General features: G+C 34.7%; 1 protein-coding gene across 3 annotated transcripts in view; it reads left to right on the top strand.

Moving 5' to 3' along the window:
- WASL (WASP like actin nucleation promoting factor) overlaps positions 1-18,508 on the top strand; it is a 64,259-nt gene that overhangs the window by 14,270 nt on the left and 31,481 nt on the right. Inside the window, exons 1-2 of one of the 3 annotated variants that reach the window (XM_044388002.3) lie at positions 7,758-8,305; positions 9,425-9,471. The exons of 1 other annotated variant lie outside the window; for it this stretch is intronic. The gene's annotated coding sequence lies outside the window, so the exon portion shown is untranslated. Of the gene's footprint in view, positions 1-7,757; positions 8,306-9,424; positions 9,472-18,508 lie in introns of those variants that run through there. One more of the 3 variants, XM_044387999.3, reaches the window with a different exon arrangement.

The raw sequence follows: 18,508 nt of genomic DNA, 5'->3' as shown, positions 1-18,508 counted from the left end.
AGAGAAAGACAAATACCATATGATTCCACTCATGTAGAATTTAAGAAACAAAACAGATGAACATAGGGAAGGAAAGGAAAAATAAAATAGGATACAAACAGAGGGAGCAAACCATAAGAGACTTTTAACTCTAGAGAACAAACAGGGTAGAGGGAAGGGGGGGGTGGGGTAAATGGGTGATGGGCATTAAGGAGGGCACTTGTAATGAGCACTGGGTGTTATATGTAGGTGGTGAATCACTCGATTCTACTCCTGAAACTAATACTACACTATATATTAACTAATTTGAATTTAAATAAAATCTTGGGGAAAAAATGAAATGAAAGCGAATGCATGAGAAGATAAATATAACAAAGTTTTATGTATCTCCCTCGTAAAGTAGGATATTGTGGGTTTTTTCTCAAATAAAGCAAGTAAGAAGTTTGTGTTAATATTTATTGTTACTAACAACTTTCCCCTTATTTTATCTAGCCACCTTGCAAACAAGTTTGTGTCAAGCATAGAAGTAATTAATTTGGTAGTTTGTTTTTAAAACTCATCACAGTAAGGTATATTTCACTTTTAAAACAATTGAGGTATAATTTACATACAATAAAACACACATATTTATAAACTTAATTTTTATATATCTAAATACTAAAATTGATGAATTTTGACATGTGATATACTTGTGTAACCAGCACCCCCCCCCAAAAAGATTAAGAATATCTCTAACACCTTATAAAGTTCCCTATGTCTCTATCCAACCAGTTACTTTCTAATTCTTACCTCTCCTTCACCTGCCACTCCATCCCTAGCAATCACTTTTTGATTTCTATCACAATGGGTTAGTTTTTGCCTGTTTGACTTCTTTCACTCAGCATGTTTTTGAGATTCATTTGTGTTATTGCATAGGTATTTGTTTTTATTGCTCAGTGGTGTTGCATTGAGGAATATATCACAGTTTATTTATGCATTCTCCTATTGATGGATGTTTAAGTTGTTTCCGTTTGGGACAGTTATAAATAAGGCTTCTGTTGAATGTTCTTGTATAAGTTTTTTATGTCACACATGTTTTTATTTCTTTGGGGTAAATATCTAGGGGAATAATTACATTGTTGTAGGAAGATGTATATTTATCTTTTATAACAAACTTTCAGATAGTTCTCTAAGTGGCTAGTGCCATTTTACACTTTGACCAACAGTGTATGGGACTTCTAGTTGTTCCATGTCTTCTCCAACATTTGGTATGGTGTCTTGATTTTGACCATTCTAGTAGGTGTGAAATAGTGTTTCAGAATGGTTTTTATTTGCATTTCCCTTACAGTTAATGATGTTGAACAACCTTTCATGTACTTATTGTCCATTTATGTATCTTTGTTTTTTATGTAGCTTTTCAACTGTTACTCACATATTTAGTGAGTTCTTTATTAATGACTTGTGGAGTGCTTTATATATTCTGGACACAAGGCCATTTATGTACCTCAAATATTTTCTCCCAGTCTGTGGTTTGCCTAATTATTTTCTAAGTGATTTCTGTTGACAGATTGGATTTTTTTAGTTTTGATGAGGTCTAATTCACCTTTGTTTCTTTTCCAGAAAATGCTTTTTGTGTTCTAAGAAGTCTTTATCTATGCCAAGGTTACAATGATAGTTAAGTGCTTTTTCTAGAAGTTTTGTGGTTCTAACTTTTTATGTTCAGGTTTCATTTCTAATTTTTTCATCTCTAATTGTATATGGAGTGCAGAAAGGGTCAAATGAGATGATCATTTGATTTTTCTTTTCTTTAGCGGTTCTTTTTTTTTTTTTTTTCCCATACAGTTACTCATTTGATAATTGTAATTCATAAAAAAGAATCATCATGACCTAGTGGGGTCATCAAATACTTTACCTCATTAACAAAATAGAAAAAAAATCGTATAGATCATATAGATTTAACACAATCCCAGTCAAAATCCCAGAAGGAAAAAGTTGAAACACTTTTTTAAAAATTTAGATGGAAATTCAGGGCACCTAGAATAGCCAAAACAATCGTGAAAAAAGAAAAGTGTTGGTCCACCATACCTATTCATACGTACTAAGATTTTGATAAAGCTAAAATAATCAAATCATTGTTATATTGGCATTATGAAAAAGGTTCCAAGTCAATTCAGTGATGAAGCGTAAGACTTGCCTCTCTCTTCTATGAATGGAGGTTGAAATGGAAGCAGGTTCCTGTGGTTTGTGGCTTTAAAATATTAGAAATGGGCATGCATTAACTTGCGGTTTTCACCATTTCGTATTGATGTTTATGACTAATTGAGATGCCAAGAAGAGAACTGTTGTCATTTTTGTAAAAATAATGTAAATACTACAGATAAGCAATTTTTACCTTTCTGAAAAAGTATTTAAAATAATTTTGGTAATGTAGCAATAATTAATATGATTTTAAGAAAGACACACCTTTCAATTGAGTTGAGCTAATGAATGAGTGCAAAATGCATATAAAATACTGTGTGGGGTCAGGTGTACATAATTGTTTTCAGAGGATGAATGGTGTATTGGTGAAGCAGACCCTGTGTAGGGACCTGTCACAAGTCATTCAATGATATGTGCTTCATTGGAGGTGTAAATGAAACACTATGGGAATATGCGGAGGGAGAAGTGTTTGAGGAAATAGGGGAAAAACTACATCAAGAGTGATATTTGAACTAGGTATATGGAATTTGAAAAGTATCAAACATAATGTTACAGCAGAGTAAACAAACATCGTAAGTTAAGATGAAAAGTATGGTATGTATGGGCATCTGCAGATTATTTGGCTGTTGTCTGATATATACTGGGTTAATAGTAGGGGATGAAGGTAAAGTTGTTAATTGCCTCAGGTTAAGAAAGTGCTTGAATCCTTGCCAAACAGTTGGACCTTATTCTTGTCAAATAGGAACATATTATGTTTTTTGAGCATGAATCTATACATTAAAAAGTAATTGATGGGATGCCTGGGTTGTTCAGTCCGTTAAGCCTCTGCCTTCGGCTCAGGTCATGATCTCAGGGTCCTGGGATCAAGCCCCTCATCCAGCTCCCTGCTCAGCGGGGAATCTCTTTCTGCCTCTGTGTGCATGCTTGCTCTCCCCCCCCCCTCTCTCTTGCAAATAAATAAAATCTTAAAAAAAAAAGAAAGAAAAGCATTAAAAAAAGAGATAATTGACTAGAATATATGGAAAATAAAATAAAGGCAGAGTGTCCTCTTAGGCTATTAAAATACTTCAGGCCAAAGGAAGGTATAAATTTCAGATCCCCATGTATACAGTTGTGCATATACATATAGTAGAAAAAGTGTCCTTTCTCGATTTCCATTAAGAACTCAGAGGTATGAGAATGTACTGAATATAAAATTTTATTTTAATAAGTTTATTGTTAGTTAAGGTTCTTTGGTACAAATAACAGAAACTAGTTCTGGCTAGCTTAAGGAAAAGGAATTTATTGACTATCAGAGGATCCCTTGGAATCGGGAACAGAATTGAACAAATTTCAGGAACATCAAGAGGCTGGTGGAACAATAGCAGGAGTTGGTGGAACTTCTCTCAATTCCAGTCATCTCCTCCCTCAACCCTTAGTCCTGTGATTCAGTTTGGAATTCTCAATTTTTGGGGGAGAATCTGTCTTGAGCTTCAGCACAGGTGCTTGTCCCTGGAGAGAGGCAGTGGGTTTCTAACATCCGAAGTATTAGGGGTGAGGGACAGGCAGTCCCTGCTTAAGGTAGTTTTACCATGTGTGTAAAAGTTAGTGAAATTTTTGTTGAGATGTAGTACACGATTATTTATTTAGTGTGTCACTGACCTAAACCTTCTTTAGGTGCCATCCTTGAACTGGGGATGCCTGGGTGGCTCAGTCGGTTGGGTGTCAGACTCTTGATTTTGGCTCAGGTCGTGATTTCAGGGTCCTGGGTTCGGACCCTGTGTTGGGCTCTGCGCTCAGGGTGGAGTCTGTTTGTCCCTCTCCCTCTGCTCCTCCCCCAGCTCTGGGCTCTCTTGCTCTCTCTCTCAAATAAATAAATAAAATCTTAAAAAAATATTTACTGTAACTGAGGTGCTTTTGTAGTTAAATTCTGATCCTAGATTTGCAGGCCATAAAGGTGTAAGGGTGTCTTTCATCTTTTTGCAAGCTTAGGGTTCTTTCTGGTTCTCCTTATTTTAACTGACCAACTTGCTGAAAACAGGAAATGTTAGTCCTCTGATTACTAGTTTCTGTAAGCTAGTAGTAGAGCTTTGAAATGATCTGATTAGAAATGTAGCAACTGATAATCTGATAATAGCAGTGTCATAATAATTAACATTCAGTAAGTACATACAATGAATGACCTCCAATTTTCTAAGTACTTTCTGTGTTATTATTTTATTTAATTTTAATCACCCTATGATGAAGAAATTGTTCTGAGCATCTCACATGTATTAACTAATTTACCTTATAACACAAAATGAAGTTAGTAATATTATCCCCATTTTGCAGATCAGGAAATGGATAGGGAAGTGAAGTGCATAATCACCTAAAATCACTTAGCAAGTAAATGGTGTGATCTATCCCAGAGTGTGTGCTTTAGTCCTCACATTATTCTTCCCTAGATGTCTCTGATTCTCTGCCCTCACCTTGTCCCCAGTGAGAATTCAGGGTTTGCTTCTCAGCCTTCCCAGAGCAGGTTTTTTCTGCTTTCATTTGGGTACATTTCATGTGGTACGTTTTTATTTGGTAGCATACTTTGTTATTTTTTAAAACATATTTCCCTAACTAGGTTATTAACTCATCAAAGACAGAGACCAGCCCTTAATTGTCTTTCTATTCTCAGCATATAATAAATATCTGTTAAATTGAATTTAATACCCTATTCAAACTTTGTCTCCAAGTTAGCCAGACATTTTCATGAATAAGATTTTATTAATTCTTTTTATTATGAATGTTCCTTGTTTAATGATACCAACTCTGTTCTACCCTTGACCTTATAAATTCCATGTCTTAGTCTAAGAAAGTATTTATATAAAACCTCTTCCCTAAGATTTTCCAGAGCAGTACTGTCCAATGAAACTTTTAATGGACATTCTGTCCATTTAATAAGTGGTTACCCTTGGCTTTTGAGCATTTGAAATGTGGCTAGTATGACCAAGGACCTGAATTTTCAACTTTAAATAGCTACTTGTGGCTATTGACCTCTTTATTAGTGTAGCTCCAAAGAGCAGAAAGGTATCTAAAACCAAATAGCATCCTTCCACCTCCTGCCTAGCCACCCAGATAAGGCACTCACCTGGAGAGGACAATAACATTGTGTAACATTTCTTTGGCTCAAAGTTAATTAGTTCCCAAATAATTTAAGCATTAAAAAAAATAAAACATTCAAGTTATTAAATATTTACATGGGATCCAGGCCACCCATTCCATTTAGAGAGAAAATCATTAGCTTGTTGTTTTGCCTTTATAGCAGCACTTAGTATAATATTAGAGAGTAGAATTTTATTATATAAAATCCTAACATTTTCCCCTGCCCCCCAAGTTTGTGGTTTATTAATAGTAAAGATGTTTAAAAAAAAAAAAAACATAACATGATCTTCCTTTTCTTTTAATATAGTCTGCTTCCTACTCCTTTGTGGTAGTTGCACTTAAACATCTAGTTAGGAATGTTCATTCAGTTTCAGTAATGGTAACTGGAGTTAGAAATATTAGTTCATGCATTTTGAGTAAAAAGTGCCTTTTGAAACTAACAATATTGAGCTTTCTGAGGAAGTATGTAAAACCTAGTTTATTAAATAAATGATTTTTCAAATTATTGACTAGATTATTATTAATGTTTTGCATTATGATTTTAAGTCTGAAATTGTTCATAAAATATAAATTTTTTTTTTTTTTTAAAGATTTTATTTATTTATGTGACAGAGAGACAGCCAGCGAGAGAGGGAACACAGCAGGCGAGTGAGAGAGGAAGAAGCAGGCTCCTAGCGGAGGAGCCCGATGTGGGACTCGATCCCGGAACGCTGGGATCACGCCCTGAGCCGAAGGCAGACACTTTTAACGACTGCGCTACCCAGGCGCCCCTATAAAATATAAATTTTTTAATTGAAGAATAATTGAAATATATTAGTTTCAGGGTACAGCATAGTGATTTAATATTTATATACATTGCAAAGGGATCACCATAAGAAGTCTAGTTACCATAAAGTATAATTCTTAAAAACAACTTTAGGAAGGTTTTTGCCTTTCCTTTTTTTTCTTTTCTAAGTCTTATACATAATGTATGAGAGAGTCTCAAATGTTGAATTTAAAGTCCTTAGGTTGTATGTTGAATTTAAACTGTCTTCGGTTTACTCTCAGATTAACCTTCTCTTTGCATGTCTTTTCCCCATCTTGATGGTACATACGAAAGTGAAGCAAATTAAATGTGTGTATGTATATAATATATAATGTGTACAAAAGAAATGTGCATATATATCTATTATGTGTACATACATGTATGTATGTATATAGAATATGTACACATATCCTTGTGACTATAAAAGCTTGGATAATTATGGGTTGCTGCATATAGAATAACAAATAGGGAAGAGAAAGCCAAATGAATTTTATTTAAACTTGCTTGTATTGATTAATCATGTTTAAGAGTTCAGAAGACTCAGAGGGAAGGTTTGTGAAAGAAATCATAGACTTTGGCCTTCATTACAGTCATAGGCTATCTCTTTATAGTAGCCAAAGTTTGCTTTTTTATTACTTTATGCCTTCAGATACTATAGTATGTTATGTTAGTATAGTATGTTATTTTCAGCAGTGTTCACTTTTAATTTTTAAGGGGAAGGCTTTTTAAAAGCTACTAGAAATTCTTCCTGAGTTACAGTTCACAAAGATCTTTTTTCCTCCAGACTTATACCATGATATGACTTGAATAGGTCTTTTTCTTTCTTCTGTGTATTTTCAAATCAATATTTAGTTTTTTGAAAAGCTAAGAGTCACCTGGTTTAAAATCAAAATGTATGAAAGTGAGAAGTTTCTTCTCCATCCTATCTTGCATTTGCCTAGTCCTTTCTTCCCTGACATAACACCTGTACATACACAAAACAGCAACTGTGTCCCTTTCCAGTTTTATGCATACTGAGGCAAAGACTGATTCTTGCTGCTGGTGTTGTGCACAAATGTTAACATACTATACCTTTCATTTTACAGTTTGCTTTTTTCTCACATAACAATGTATCTTGAGAATTTTTATCATTACTTAGGGCCTCTTCATTCTCTTTTTTTTTAAGCAGCTCTATAGTATCTCATTGTATAGTTGAATTTAATGAGTTGAGTGGTTATTTTTCTTGGTGACTTAGAAAATTCCAGTTGCCTGAATGATTTTGGATAATATTAAGGTTCTGAAGATCTGAATTAACAAATATAAGATTTGAAGTATTCCAGTGATTTTGATGGAAGGCTTTCTAAAATGTGTTACTCTTTTAGTGTGGTTTAGTAAAATAGACCAAACACATTACTAAACCTATTTTAACTTCTGTATGATAAACTAGGTCATCTATGTGAACAGTTTGGGTACCATATATTTTACTATGCTATGTTTCCTTGCTCCAAAGGAAATATATCATTATTATAAGATGCAAATTGTCATATCATGCTGCATCATGAATTTATTCATTTTGTCTGTGGTTAAGACTTAACTTTTTTTAGGGTTATTGCCAGTCAGTTATAGCTTTTCTTTCACTCTGTATGTTATATTATCTTTGTTTATGTAATATTTCGCATCCCTGCTAATTATTAGATACTTTTATCTCAGTATTTTGTAGATCTGTTACTGTTTTGCATAAGCAAGATCATTTGAGTAATGCTTCCCTATATTTTCTGAGTATGTGGGCTCTCTTGCAAAGGATTTATGGCAGATCAACTGGGCTTCCTTTCAGAGAATTAGTAGTAGTAGTACCTATGTGTACTAATGGGAAAACTCTTGTACTGTCCACATCAGAGATCATAATTTTTCCTATTCCAAGTAGTTATTTATTTATTTATGTTGAAATATAGTTGACATACAATCTTATTAGTTTTAGGTGTACAGCATACGCTCACCACCAAAAGTGTAGTTGCCATCTGTCACCATACAACATTATTACAGTATTATTGACTATGTTCCCTGTGGTTTTTTTAATGAACTTTTAAGTTTCTCACCATGTTTGCTTCTTACAGACTTTTTAATTCTATATTTCATTTTATTATAATCTTTAGCATTTCCTGTCCACTAAAAAATGTTTAACCTGACCATTGGTGTAGTTTGAGAGGACCTAATTCCTAACCAGTCCACTGACTTTTGAAGAGAATCTTCTTGGTAAGACCCAGTGAAAAGAAAAACTGCTTCCTCCTTCTGAGTTTTGATGACTGAAGCTAACTAAAGTGTCTTGTTAGGCAAGCTAATGTTGCTTATTCTCATAAATAATGGGATGTTAACAGTCGGTTAAGTTGTAACACTTTTTGAGGAAGTCAGGGAAGGGATATGATCGATGACATCTGAACTGAAGTTTGAAAGGTAAGCAGAATTAGCCGGGTAAAAGGAGGGTGAGAGAGGGTGTTTTATTTTTGAGAGCACAGACTTGAAATCGAAGATCAGGAGGTGAAAGCAGATAACGGTTTAGAGGGAGACGGTCCCATGTGTCTTCTGTATACCCTGTGATAGAGGAGAATGAAGCTGCGCATGCATTTCTTTTTGCGATGGGGAGCAAATTATTTCCTCCATCATTTTGCTAATGTTCTGCACTGTTTAGAACACATGTAAATATTATCTATTTCATTTTACCAGACTGATAAGGAATCCATAGATCAGGTCAGATGAAGAATAATCAAAACAAATTCTTGCTGAAAAAGAGATGACCTGAGAAGTTGGGTTGTTGGGGACACATCATGGAAGTGAAAATGTTATTACCATTACACAGATATAAGTATGCTGCAGTTAGTGGGGAACAGTTTACATCTCCAGTTTTGTAGCATCATAGCTACAGTAATTAGCCCTGTGCCTATCACATAACAAGTATTCAACAGTTAGTTAAATGAATGATTAAAAATTAAATACCTATGATTGGGAATTGCCAGGAAAACCGGTTTAGATTCAGTATTAATTTTCTGAGTTGCTCAACAGTAAGAGTTTTTTCCCCTCAAGTTGTGAACTCTCCATTACAGCAAGATTCAAGCACACGTTATTTAATCATCTTAATAGAATGTTATGTGAAGGATTTTTACTTTGGGTAGAAGATCGACTATAAAAGACTTGCAACCCATCCACATCCACACACACATACCCATTGGCCTTTCACACGTTTTTTGAGTGGTTTTTTGAAGTTGCTTGGCCACAGTTTTCTTATGTGGGTAAGGTCATTGTATGTTAAAAAGTTACTACATTAAATTTAGTTAGGCAAAAGGAATATATTGACTTAGATAATTCATTTTTTTTCAGATACAGAGTCCTGTTGCTGCCATTGATGCATCATTTTCTTAACCCAAGTAAGGCTGATCCAGGTTTTGTGGCCTGAAACATAGACAGTTTGGAGGGACTCTCTTCAAAAAAAGAATCCAAAATTAAATATAAAAATGAATGGTTATTTAGTATGAGAAAAGATCACAACAAAAAAAGATACCATAAGCATCACAAAATCCAGAACAATAGCTTATTGCTTATTAGAACTTATTTCTGTTATTAATAACTGACTGATACACCTTCTAGATACTTTTTTCCTATCTACTTTGGCTACATAATCATTGAACACCTCTTCACATGACAACAATCTTGTATTTTTTTCTAGAGAGAACCTTTCCTCTTACATATAGCTTGCAAACTATAGCCTGCATACTAAATCCAGCCTGCTTGTGTTTGTAAATGAAGTTTTATTGGAACATATGCATCTCTAAATTATCTATGGCTGCTTTTGCACACACACAGCGGCAGAGGTAAAAGAGACCAAATAGCCCACAAAGCCTAAATATTAACTCTTGGCACTTTACAGAAAAAGACTCCTGCTCTAGTATGTTTGATCAAAATGTTGATAGTTGTGAAGCTGAAAAAAATTTCCTGAAACCAGTTAATGGTAATAATACATCTAATTTCCTTCAGTTTTTTTAGAGGGTGCTTCTTGCCTGGGGAAAACTCCAGCACTTTGATCTTAGTTGGCTGGCCCACTCCACCATCCCCAGAAATATTCGTGAAGTTTGGGCTTAGTATACCACCCCAGCAGGCAGCTAGACAGTACTCATTCAGACCTTTTCCTTGGGGTTAAAGATTGGGTCTGGATGCATTTTGTGGTCCAAGAGGGGACAGGTTATTTGCTGGGGCTGGGCAGATGTTGAGATAGTATATTCTTGATGGAAGTACCAGGATCACCTTCAAGGATAGCTAGAGAGGAGTCCTTAGCATGAGGCTGGGGTTGCTGCTACCTCATGTGCTCCCCAAAGGAGAACAAGCCAAACCTTGTAAGGGGCTCTTCCAAGTAAAGGACCCTGACACTTAAACTGATTGACTTCATGGTAAATCTACCTATGTCCCTGGGACATATACATATGTACATAAGATATATATATATAACTTACATCTGTTTGAAGTTTTCTTTTCATAAAGATCCTTTCTTCTCATGCAATAGCAATCCTCTGTTTTCTACCACCACTAACCTCCCCCTCTACTCCCCCAAAATAAGGTAAACCAAATGGGATCAGTAGAGGAATAAAATTATATTAAGGATATATAGTTCTTTGAGAATCATTTAAATAGGATAGGGCAAAAATATAACAAATTAGGAACTGAGATGAATCAATGAGTAGTGTATGGTAAATATAAAATGAGCATCTGATTGTGAAATTTGTCCAGAGCTGACCAAGATGACCTTTGGCAAGTAAACTGACCTCTTCTGTAAAATGAGGGAATTGGATTATACTCTGGATAAATTTATGGTGAAATGGTATTGGGTTCAGGAATACTGAAATCCCATTAGTGATCAAAGTACCTACCTTTCCATCTTCTCTTCCCAAACTGTTATTTGCACACAAAAGTGGTAGCAGAATAAAATCTGTATTTTTTATAATAAATAAATGTGTATATTTTATAATAAAAATCTATAATATACTTATGTTTTATACACATAAAATATTCGTACCATTTTATAAATATGTAATATATATTATATGTTTTATGAAACAATATGCTTTATATATTTTATAATTTTATAATATATTTTATACACTCACACATATATTGTTACCAGGGCTTGGGTCTCAGCTGGTAAATGTTAACCTTTGATCAGCTAAGGTGGTAACCCTAGGGAACCTACTTCCCACCTCCATCTTCATTCCCTGAAAATTGAAACCCACACTTTAGGTTTTACCATAGGTTTTACTGACCTTGTGAGAGAGAAGCAGACAAAGGGAAGAGGAGACAGAAAAGAAAGGAAGAAAAACTCCTTTAAGCAGGTCCACTTACCCTGCAGGGATGGGTGAGGCAGAGGAGAGCAAGCCAACACCTGTTTGCTGCCCTTTTAACACAGTGTCCTCATCTATTCGCAAACATAACCCAGTCTGTAATGAGATCAGTATCACTCTCACCTTTATCTATATATGGTTATCCTTCAAGTAGAAAATTAAGAGTACAGTAAACCTTGCCATTTGTGGTTTTAGCATCTATAATTTTGATTGTAGTAATGGTAAAGGTCTTTGCCACATAATTTATAATTTTTTGATGTATGAATTTAAATCACAGGCAACATATGAGATTGATGTGTGGCTACGAGTGGTTTAGTGAGCGAGCCTAGTCTCTTGTTCAGTACATATTTTTTAGTAAGGCTTTTGGATATAAAATATATTTTAAAAATGATTCTAGAAAAGAAAATGCATTGATAGAGTGAGATCTAGAACTTTTATGGTTTGTATATAAAAAATTTTGGTGACTTTACTGGTAATTTTAAACACATATTCAATACAAATGAATGGGAGGAAGGAGCTTGCACCATCTATTATAGGTTATTATTATATTAAAAAATAATCTCCTACGTATTGCTGCAAACAAACCACCTAAAAATGTTGTGACTTAAAGCAGTATTGATTTTTTTTTTTTTTTTTTTAATGATTCTGTGGCTTGGTGGGGTGGCTACTTTGTCACCTCTACTCACTCATGCAATGGCATTCAGCTGGCAGGTCTAATGGGAACTGGGCTTAGCAAAGTCAAGTAATATGATGGGGGCCTTGCTCTCCACATACTTTTCACCCCAAGATTTTAGGGCAGCAGAGGGCAAGCCACATTGTACAAGTATTTTTCAAGCTTCACATTTGCAGAGGTTCTGTTAGTCAAAGTAAGTGATACGAACAAACCCAGGGTCAGTGGGGGAGGAGAGTGTACCAGAACTGGGATACTAAGAGGCATCAAAAGCCATTATAGAACGATAAACCACTGTACCACATCTCCAGACAAGGTTTCTAAACTACACGTGGCTGTTTCTCTCTCTAAACCACAGAGGTGAGCTATTTTTTGATGTTACTTTAATAAGAAGTCTGTAACTTCATTCCATGCCACTGTGCTCTTTCTCAGCTCCCCAAACTCCCTTAGCACTTTCCCATGGTAAGGTGTTTGTTGATATGTCTGCATAGAATGCTGTTTCCTCTCCTCTTCCCTTTACCCCTTTGCTCACCTGACTCATTCAGTTTCATCCTTCAGGTAAATTGTCACTTTTGGGGAAGGCTTCCCATGCTGGGTAGGTTTTACATTTTTCCTGCATACTGAATTTTAGCTTATAGCATTTGTAATAGTTACTAATGTCTGTGTGCCCATTAGAACACATTTCATGAGGACCATGCCTGTGTAATAAATTTTTTACTCGACCTCACTTTCATTCCCACCCACCTCTATCACAGTTCCATGTACGCAGTAGGTACTCAGTAAACACTTGGTAAATGAGTATGCCTAACATGGTTGTTTTCTTAGACAGCTGCTAAGGCCTAAAAGACTGTTTCTGCTTGATCCGTAGGACAGCAGCTGTTCTCACGTGGCTCCACTTTTTTTCATTATTGAGATTCTGTTACCACTTTAGTCTTCTTCCTCTTCTAGTCCTCCAACTTCACTTTTTAAAAAATTACTGTTTCTTGTGGAGTCTTCTGTCTTTGATGTATTTTTTAATCTCTACCTTTTTCTGTTGTTTTTTCTTCTTTTTCTGGTTCACATTGTGGGAATTACCAGGTGATAAAATCTCTCTTTTCCAGAGTAAGTTATTTGTGTTTTCTTTTCCTGGATAATTTTCACTGATACTCACCAGTCAGGACTCTTGCTTCTGTTTTTTAAATTGCTGGTTTCTGTATTGGGATTTTTAGGTGGCCATGTAACTGAGGTGTTTTTATACTTTAATTATTTCAAAAACGGCTCCTTGAGATCACTGCATAAAGTAATTATGAGAATTCAACCAGATTCCTTGTTTAAATAATTTTTAATTTTTAATTGACGTATAGCAAAATTATTTTTCTTTACTTTTGTAATTTCTTTTATGCTTTATATTAAAATTTTATATTCATGATACTAATGGGACATTTCACATGAATATATCATCAGAGTATTTAAAATAGCTTTATGTAGTAAGAAAACCTAGGATGGCTTTTCCTGGATTAGTTTTTAGGACCTTGGGTATACACACACACACACACACACACACACACACACACATAAAAGCTGGAGTGTTTTGACTATTAATCTAGGCCATTGTGACCATAGAAAAGACTTATTTATTCAATCATGTGATATTTTTCCACACTCAATTTATTTTGGATATTAATTGAATGTATGTATCTTTAAAAATTATTTCCTGTAACAACATTGTGTATTTTTTGGATTATTAAAATAATAATAGTTGTAGACAGTTATTCACTATTAAGTCCCCTTAGTACTTGTAGGCAGTTGGTTGTCAAGCAAGAATCTATAAGACCTAGTATCTTCTAGTTTTTTCCCTGTCATTAGCTGATTCTACAATAAAAGAAACATCTATTTTCCTGATCTAAAATTCTTATTCTGACCTGTTAAATAACGTGGTTGTTCTGATAATGTGAAAAGAATTTAAACTATAGAAATGGCGGATATTTGTGATTTAAATCTTCGGATGAAGTTTCTTTTAACAAAGTTGGCGTCAGTATAGAAGGAATTTGAAGAAGTGGTAGTTTTCTTAGTTTTGGGTCAGTGTGGGTGGTGCTTTATATATGGACAGGTAGCAGTGGCTCTGAGAAGAGAACCACCTTCCCAAGACTGTCATGGCTGTGGAAGGAGGCTGAGAGTCTTACACTTTATGAATCATTTGGGCTTTAAAATTTTTTAATTTCAAAATAATTTCATACTTACAGAAAAGTTACAAATATAGTACAAATAATTTTTGCATATCTTTCATGCAGATTTGTCAAGCATTTATAACAGTTTACCAGGGTTTCTTCTATTTATATACACATACATATTATTGTTTTCAGAATCACTTGAGAGTAACTTGCCAATATGATGCCCCTTTATAATACTTTGAGATGCATATCCTTTAAAAAATTTATTTATTTATGTGTGAGAGAGAAAGAGTGTATGTGAGTGAGCAGAGGGGAGGGGCAGAGGGAGGGGGAGAGAGAAACTTTAGTGGACTCCCCATTGAGCATAGCGCCTGATGCCAGGCTCTGCCATGCTCCGTCTCACAATCCTGAGATCAGGACCTAAGCTGAAACCAACTCAACTGGGCCACCCAGACGTCCCCAAGATGTGAATCCTAAAATCAAGGGCATTATCATAGTATTACCAAAATCAGAATATGTAATTTTTAATTTAGCAAATGTATGCTTACTTGGACCAAAGTGTAGGTGAAGTGAAAGTATAGTCTAGAAATTATATTTTCTATACTTATGGTACAGAAACTGTTTAGGTGCTTAAGGGAATTAGAGTCTACTTAATGGGTAATAAATCAATACAGAAAATTATTCTGTTTTAGAATTAAATCTGTGATGTAATAAGATTTACACAAGGTATTCAAAAAGGTACTCTAGAGATACAAAAAAAGCAGAGTCATTGAACATAGGGAATCAGGGAAATCATTCCTGACAGTGCAGAGTAATAAGCCTGAGAGGTAAAAATGCCCTATCGAAGGACAGTGGGAGGGAGTCACATCCCAGAATTCATCCTTTATCTTATTTTCGCCCTTGACAAAGTTCTGATGATGAATATGCTATGGCAGTAATTTAGTACTGAAATACCAGGAATGCGTAAGATAGGACAGGTGCTATTTCTACAGAAGTTGATACAGTACTTTTTCCCTTTAATTAACAAATTTTAATCCTAACATTATTGGGCTAATAGATTTCCTTTCCTAAGCACTTGTCCGTACGTTGTTTTTTAATAATACCTTCTCAGTTATGAAAGACAAGAAGTAATGGAGTTGATTAGCCGTAATTACTTTAAAGGAATGGAAAGAATGTTTTTAAAAACTTAATTAAGCCACTGTCAATCTAGAGCTTAAGGGACAGTCACTGTTTTTTTATATTTCTAGCATTTATATATTAAACTTTAAGCGTATAAGCTATTCTTGCATTCACTATAATTTTTCTGGAGTAATCAGAAAGGGCTTTATATACTTTTCAGACTTAGCAAGTTTAAGATAAAAGGAAGTGAAAGAGGCATTCACAGACTGATAATACGATTGTAGCAAAATTTTGAAAATCCAGTTACTGAAAATAGGTTATGATTAGGTGGTTTCTTCAGTATTAAAATTTTATAAATTGTTTTATAAGGTTTATAGTGCCAGCCATTTTTATGTGGAATGTTATTGAACTGTTTCACGGGTCTTTATTTCTTAAGCAGATGTTTTAAGAATTTGTTTTAAATTTATATAAATGTTTAAATGTAGATTTTAATTTTTTGGTTTTTTTTTAAGTTCACATATACATTCAGTGTTTTACGTTATATTTGGTCATTTGGCAAGAGAATTTCCATAATGGAATTTCACTCTATTTGATAATACATTGTTTTCTTCACAAGCTGTTACTTCTTGTTTTTTGGTTTAAAAAAAAAAAGTAAATGATTTTTTTTTGAAGATTTATTTATTTATTTATTTGAGAGAGAGCGTGTGCTTGCGTTCCTGCCTGAGGTGGGGAAGGGGGAGAGGGATACCAGTGGACTCCCTACAGAGTGGGGAGCAGACGGTGGGCTCTGTCTGATGATCCCTGAGATCATGACCTGAGCTGAAATCAAGAGTTGGACGCCCAACCGACTGAGCCACCCAGATGCCCCTAAAAGGACTTTTTAGAGGGTTTTTTTTCTTGGTATCTACTTTCCTAGTTGTTTTTCTTTTTAGAAATGAATGCATTTTGACAGCATCATACTAAAAGAGCTGTAATTTATATGAATTTGACTTAGAAAATAAATTTATTCATCTGATTTTGAATCCTTCAGCCTGGTCTTTGATACTTTTAGATAATATATGCAAAATCCTTTTTCTTAAAGTTTTTAGTGTTAGGAGTTTGAGGTCAGGGAACCCAAGCAGATGATGATATGTATTATAATTGCAGAAGAGCAAAGTATGTTTTGAGCAGGCCAAAGTCATACTGAACATTCTTCAGTGTCCTTTTTTAAGCCCAATATTCTAGTATATACATTTTTTATGTTTCTAAGCGATTTCATAATTTTTTTTAACGGCTCTTGTGGAAATTTTCCTGCTGCTTTGTGTCCTATTCATGACTCTGAAATTCAAAGATGAGGGGTGCCTGGGTGGCTCAGTCATTAAGCATCTGCCTTCGGCTCAGCATGATCCCAGGGTCCTGGGATCAAGCCCTGCATCAGGCTCCCTGATCTGCTGGAAGCCTGCTTCCTCTCTCCCATTCCCCCTACTTCTGTTCCTTTCTCTCTGGCTGTCTCTATGTCTGTCAAATAAATAAATAAAATCTTTAAAAAAAAAAAAGAAAAAGATGAGTCTGGTCTACAAAAGTTAAAAACATAACATGACGTAGTGTTACTTATGAAAGTCTTTATACAATTTTGGTCCCCAAAAGTACACTGATCTTACATTTTTTACTTTATTATTATAAAAGACCTGTATATATATATATTAGCTCTTTGGAATTCTCTTATAAAAGGAGGGCATTCCCCAGCCATAGTTAAGTAACCTAAAACAGCTTTATCTCTAAATCTTAATGTAGTCTGTTTTTTTTAACAATGCCCAGTATTCATTGAACTGATGTACTGTTCTTACTTAAATCATCCGTCACTTCTGGTTTTTTAAATTCCTTTTATTTAAAAAACCATAACTAATGTATTTATTTATATAGATATTTTGTTTCATATTTATATAACAAAAATAAATTTTTGTTGTATTTTAAATTATTTCCTTGATTTCCGGTTTTGGAGTGAATTACTAGATTTAGACCAGAAAACATGATTATTATTTTCAGAGGATTTGTAAGTGCTGTGTATCACTCTTTCAGAAACTAAAATCGAATAGTTACATCTGAGATTATAATATAAAAAAAAAACTTTTATTTAGAATTAAACTAACGTTTCCATTATTTCATGATGCGGTCATGAGGGAGGTGGCAACATGGTAAAACTTAATGTGCTATGTTCCTTGTGTGTAACTATTAGCTCTTCTCTTACACATCTAAAAGTGTACTAATTATTAGGCATATCCTTGGGAAAATTAGTACAATAATAACTCAAATAATTCTTCATATCTTCAGCATAGCTCTCAAGTATAGCTTTCAAGCATGGCCATGTGCAAGTCACTTAATATCTTTTTTCCCTCAGTTTTGCCATCTTTAAAAAAGGTGATATTAGAGGGGCTCAGTTGGTTAAGTGTCTGCCTTCAGCTCAGGTCATAATCCCGGGGTCCTGGGATCAAGGCCGCACTGGGCTCCCTACTGAGTGGGGTGCCTGCTTCTCCCTCTCCCTCTGCCTGCCGCTCCTCTTGCTTGCCTCTCTCTGTCAAATAAAATCTTTAAAAAATATAAAAAAGGTGATATTAGAATCTATCTTCCAGGATGATGATATGTTCAAAGTGTCCAGCACTATAATTAGTACCTTCAAATCTTGCTTTCAAGTTTGATTTAGTACCATACTAAAGTAGTTACTGGCTATAAGGACAGTCAGCCTTTACTAACACTACTACTTCATTACTTAAACATTCACTGTATTAGAAAATGGTATAGTAGTCCTCCCTTATCCATGATTTTGTTCTCCCCAGTTTCCGTTACCCATGGTCAGTCAACTGCGGTTTGGAAGCAGATGATCCTCCTTCTGACATATTGTCAGAAGGTCAGTAGTATCCTACTGCTACGTCATAATGCCTATGCCATTCACCTCACTTCATCTGCTCGCATAGGCATTTTCTCATCTCACATCGTTACAAGGATGAGTATGGTACACTAAGATATTTTGAGAGAGATCCCACATTCACATAACTTTTATTACAATAGTTATAATAGTTCTATTTTACTTTTCGTTGTTTTTAATCTCTTGCTGTGCCTAATTTATAAATTAAACTTCATCTTAGACATTTAAGAAAAA

Source organism: Ursus arctos, unplaced genomic scaffold (assembly GCF_023065955.2).
Source record: "Ursus arctos isolate Adak ecotype North America unplaced genomic scaffold, UrsArc2.0 scaffold_3, whole genome shotgun sequence".
Taxonomy (NCBI): Eukaryota; Metazoa; Chordata; class Mammalia; order Carnivora; family Ursidae; genus Ursus; species Ursus arctos.
The sequence above is the reverse complement of the archived record's forward strand: the minus strand, read 5'-3'. Positions and strand labels throughout refer to the sequence as shown.